Source organism: Henckelia pumila, chromosome 3 (assembly GCF_033568475.1).
Source record: "Henckelia pumila isolate YLH828 chromosome 3, ASM3356847v2, whole genome shotgun sequence".
In the NCBI taxonomy this organism is placed as follows: Eukaryota; Viridiplantae; Streptophyta; class Magnoliopsida; order Lamiales; family Gesneriaceae; genus Henckelia; species Henckelia pumila.
The window spans coordinates 75,120,822-75,126,839 of NC_133122.1; positions in this window are offsets into that span (position 1 = coordinate 75,120,822).

Here is a 6,018-nt window from a genome sequence, read left to right on the forward strand (position 1 = left end):
TATTTTTTTGGGGAAAAAAATTAAATGAAGTTATCGATTTTTTAAATTGAAATAGCAGGAGCGATAAGATAAAATGAAAGAAAAATATTTATGGCATTTGAATTAATTCTTAAATGGTGATATCAATCTTGTGTGGATAAATTGATTTCTGTGTTTTAATTGAATGGAACTCTTACTTAAAAATAATACAAAAAGATATCTAGAAAAATTATGTATTATTTTTCCACCAACATTTTTAAAAATTAATAGTTTTCAAAAAATTCAAATTTTTTGTCATTGTTGATGAAAAAATTTGATTAAAAATGTTAATTATTTTTAGAATATGTTAAATAAATTTATATCTTGTAATTAAGATACACCAAATATTCACGACGACACTTTTAAAAAAGTTCAAAAACGTAATATTATAAAAAAAAATTTATATTTATTTAATATGATAAAAAGTAATGACTAAATATAAAAAAATAATATAAAAACTCAAAATTATGATCGAAATTAAATGAAATAATATAATCAATATAGATATTTAATTATAGTTTATATTTTTAGGTTAGTCAAGTCATAATATCGGTTATGTTAGGCAAAACTTATGTTATCATATATATATGAACACACAAAAATTTAGTGAAATTAAACAGTAGTGATATCATTCGAACAAATTTCAAATTTTGAACTGAAAATTGATTTATCATCATATATAGATTTATAAAATTTTCACATTAATATGAACGCAAAAAAAAAAAAAAATAGTGATGACATTACGCCAATGAGAGCAGTATCTTGAAACCATTATGCCAATGATAGCTAGAAAAAATAGACAATGATAGGAACTATGTCAGATTCATAAACATAAATTTATAGTTAATAAAAAGAAGCTAAGTAATGGAACATGCGAATAAAATATTTGATGTATTCATAAACATGAAAAAAAAAACGTACCAAAAAGTTCCATTTCGTCGATGACATCTGCATTAGTCAAATCTCTGCTCTTTAATTCAAACATCTTTGACGGAAACCTATCATCGAAAATTTCGCACGCATTTGTTTTATTAAAAATTTAATTTTGTATTTGTTTGACGTGATCTTGTATTTTAATCTACTTTGTGCAATAATTATGTTTTTAATAGCATAAAGATGAGCTTATTTGAGTATTTACTTCAATTTCTCATGAAGGACACCATATTTTATGGTTGCATGTATGTGTACTCCTTGTAAAATTGAGAAAAACATAACTTATACAAACATATTTTAGATAAATGGATATATAAAAAAAATTATCTATATCTCAATATCTTGAAATATGCATTCCATGTATATCTCAATATCTTGAAATATGCATTCCATGTATATCTCAATATCTTGAATTTAATAAAGTATACATTCCAAATAATCATTTATATATATATATATATATATATATATATGTGTGTGTGTTAATCGTTTGATTAGTTTTGTTAGTTTATTTTGGATTCCTTTGCAACACTATATTTTGTGGTACTATCTTTATGTTTTGATGCTTTTAATATCTCATCATGATAGCCTTATCATTTGAGTATTTTGATATTGTCAAACTAGTATTGATTAGGCCTGAAAGATGATATCCTTTTGATATATGATAATCTTTGGTATATATTTTGTTAAGTGATGAAGATAAACATCTTTGTTGGGGATTGGGTGTGTGTAGAGGGGGTGAATACACACTCTTAAAAATTTTATGCTTTAAATGTATGTGGTTAAGTAAATGTTAGTCTACTTTGCCAATATTTTCGATCAGCTTCCTAGATGAATAAGAGCTACTAGATGATAGTGCGGAAACAATTCTCACTAAGCTAGGTGATAATGATGGAAATACGATGTAATACAGTAAATTAAATATGCACAGATTTGTTTATGAATGTTCGAAGCTCAATCTTCTACGTCACCCCTTCTTCCTCACGGGAAGGATACACTAGTAGACTTTGGTTATTACAACATCTTGTAATACACCCACTCCAAGTTAGGACTTATCACTGCCTAAAATGAAACTCTTAGATTTATACTGACAAGATCCTAAATTCTTATCAAACTTCTTCGGATGATAATGTGTAAGACTAAGCTTTGGAAGCTTAGATTCTCAAATCCTTGGAGTAAGGATAGTGCTCTTCAAACAACAACTTGGATTTGAGTAACCCTTGAAAAGATCTCTTGAAGATCAGATTTGATTCTGTTTAAGCTAGGGTTGGGTGAGAGATAGAGTGTTGAAAGTTCTTAGTGCTCTAGATCGAAGACTTTGATAATACGTTGGCTCACTTCTCTGTTTTCTTCTCATATTCCACTGATAAATATAGTTCAGTCTTCTAACGTATCTTTTTCTTTGATATCGGCACTCTATCTTAGTTGCTTTGTCAACGTTATAAGAGATGTCTTTTCATGCAGATACTTTAGCAGATAATTTTCCACTTTAAGGGGAGTAAAGTCTAATAGAATTTGAATATCTGTACTGGAGTTGCCGTTGTGTCCATTCAATGTGTTTTCACAATAAATGCTATATACGGCTTGTACAATTTTATCAGGCGGCTCCTTAAATTCTTGTCTTTTCGCATTTAAGTTGTCTTCTCAAACATCCGTTAGTAAATAATTGTGGCTTATAATATCGGTAGGCATCTCTGAGACAATAGATATCATCTTGTATTCGGTTGGCATCAGTACTTGCTACTAGTGACTTTTATCAATTGATATCTGAGCAGTTGATATCTTCTCATAAAACCAGTTGACTTTCCTGTGATTGGTTGATATCCATAGATCGGTAGATGTCCTCAGATCGGTAGATGTGTTCCTGGTAGTACATTTGAATGACGACAATCTTATAACAATTATGTATTATTTTGTTATCACCAAAAATTAAGATTCAACAATTTCTCATTTTTTGGTGATCACAAAACCTTTGCCCCAAAAAATCAATAATAACAGGATAATGAATTCATTGCGAAAATGAATTGAATTGATATAGAACTGTTACAAGGCAACAAAAGAACGCAATGTAAATCCTATTACACCTACTAAGATAGACGAGCATGAATTTTACCTTTCGAACCAACTACTACCTTTGCTATGACCACCTCTGCTTTTTTTGACATCAGATGCACTTTGCCTGTGCTGCGATGTTTCTTTTCTATGATAATCCTCACTTGATTGTCTCAAATCTTTACCTTTTTTTGGCATCACTACGATTGAGATGAGAGATAATTTTGCCAAGTTGAGCACCTACTGATTTTTGAAAAGATTCAATGCGGGAGTCGATATGAGCAGTTAAATCAGCTTGAAGAACAAAGATTTTAGCTGAGGTATGTTCATTTGTGTGGCGCACACTTTGAGTTACTTTGTCGGCGACAGATTCCGTAGCATTCAAATTCCTTTATTTATAGTTCTTCAACTCAGTGACGTATTTGTGAAGGTCAGAGGATAAGCCGTTTAGGCAAGAGATGATAACAGATCGTGAATCAACAATTACGGCGTCTTGTCCTTGAATAAGATATGTTCAAGCATTGCACTGTAACCCGGAGGCTCTCAATGATAGCTTCAAGATCATTCTCGGGAGAGTCATCGAAGGTAGTTAAGAGAGATTCATTTTGAGTAGCCAAAATGTTTTTTCCAATGTAAAAAACAGGGTTGATGATAGCCTGAGTATCAGTAGTATCTTCAACGGTATGAAAGATGGGAGAAACAACATGAACTTCGTCCAATATTTCAGTGTGCCTTGGAGGAGATTCACTTGTTCTTTGGATCTGTTCTATACTGATTTCTGCAATAGTTGGAGGAGTTTCTTCAAAAATTGTTTCACGAGAGGATGCAGCCGTTGTGTTCTCTGTGTGAAATGAAGTGTGTTGTACAACTTCAAAATCTGATAAGGATTGGAGAACTTCAGTTACAGATGTGAGAGGGACTTCAGTCAAGGGATTGTCAATAGTAACATTTGTGGGTACAACCGATGTAAGTTAGTGGGTTTCTTCTTGATGGAGCACTGGGGGTGGTACTTCGGATGTGGTTGCGAAATCCATGGACACAGTAGAGAATAGCGGTAGAGATGCATCTTGTGCTTCCAGGAAGGCTTGTTCTTCAGCAGTGAAGACGGGTTCATCTTCTTCAGAAGTATCTTGGGTATCCAAGGTAGACATCATTGCCCATGATTCGTCCAAATATGTTTGAATGTACGTATTCGTCTGATAGCTCGGAATAAATGTGATGCTTTACATGATATGCACGAAGATATTGGCCAGTTACATCAGTGGATTGCCTTAGTCTTTCAATGACTTCGTGATCATATTTAGCAGTCCTGCTAAGAGGATCAAAGTTTTGTTCCCTTTGAATAATGATATAGCGAGCGAGGCTGCAACAAAGTTGGACATCAACAAACTTTGATCGGCCTAGTGTTGTTTCAAGATGCGAAGTAGTGGTGAGAATGAACATCTTGTCTTCAAGTCTGGCTAGATAGCTCAACTTATTTTCCTAGAGAATTTGAGAATATGAGACTTGTGTTCTGTATGTGAACCATTCATCAAATTCTCTCAACTTGAACTGAACTGCTTGAAGAATGCCTGAAAGAAGGAGCATAGCTTCTACTTTGGCAACTGATGGAACCTTCGATTTTGGTAGAAGAATCCCTTTACCTTTGTCTTTGGGATCTATGTTGGACATAAGGGAGTTTCCATGAGCAGATGGCTTAGTAAATATGATCCCTTTAAACGAAAGTGAAGAAGGAGCCAAAGGTGCACTAAGGTGCTGATCAGTAGATGTGGGCACCTCAATTGGAGAATTGGTCGGTTCCTTACTTAATGAAGTGTGAGTATCTGGACTTCAAACTTGTCTGGTTTACAGTGTAATTCAGGTGATAAGAATTTTTGATGAAATTAAAAGCAAACATGATTATAAACGAATCGCACTATAGTAACCCGTATCCAAAAGTAATGATTAATAGGTAATTAATCAAGTGATCATGTTTAAATTTAATAAAACATGATTAAAGAAATTCCAAATGGATTAACGGAGCTCGAAAATAGATTCAGGATACTTGAAAATGGTGGGCATGGATCGGGAAGTTCGGACGCTCCGAACTGGTGTTCGGAGGATCCGAAGAGGATCGGAGGCTCCGTAGGTGGGATCAGAGGATCCGAACAGGGTTAGGGCTTACGTCATCAACTACGTCAGCAAGGTGACGTCATGGATGACATCACTGATGGGACTTCGGAAGACCCGAAGTAAGGATCGGACGGCCCGATCATGTTCGGACGATCCGAAGTCATGATCAGAGGATCCGAACCAGTTCGAAGGGCCCGAAGCCGAGTTCGGACGTCTCGAACGTTGTCTATAAATAGAGGAGCCGAGGTTCATTTGTGACTCGCTCATCTCCTCTCTTCTCTCTCAATTCCTAAGCCTTCTAACTCAGATCTAGGGAGATCTAGGCGTCCTACGGGAAATCCGGAAGTGGCTTAGTGATCTAGACGTCGTCGCGGAGCTATGGCCTAGTTTTGAGGCTATCTACAGCAAAGGGCTAACGACAGACGCAGATATAGCTTTGGCATCCTAAAAATATTTAGGAGTATTCATTAGCTTAGTTAAGGCTTTTAGAGCTTTATTTTTGATGCATGAATATTTGCATTGTAGTAGCAAGTAGACTGGACTAGTAGGCTTGGAGTCTAGATCAGCGGAGCTAGGTTTGACCAGCAGTATTAGAGGTACGTAAGTACTGACCGAGATAGCCAGCATGATATATTTGCATGTATGTTGCATGAGTATGTGATATATGCTTTATCATGTTTTAGCATGTTTTACTGTCTTAGCACATACATGATTTTACGTGTGACTGCATCCGGAGAGATGTGAGTCATTGAGAGTTTCCATAGGGAACTATGATCTCATTTTGGACTTGAGTCAGGTATGACAGTTTCCATATGGGGCTTGTATCCTGTTTTGGATTCGGGTCAAGATGGGGTTGGCTCATCCCTGATATGGAGTATACGAGTACCCCGCAGAGTCGCTCTC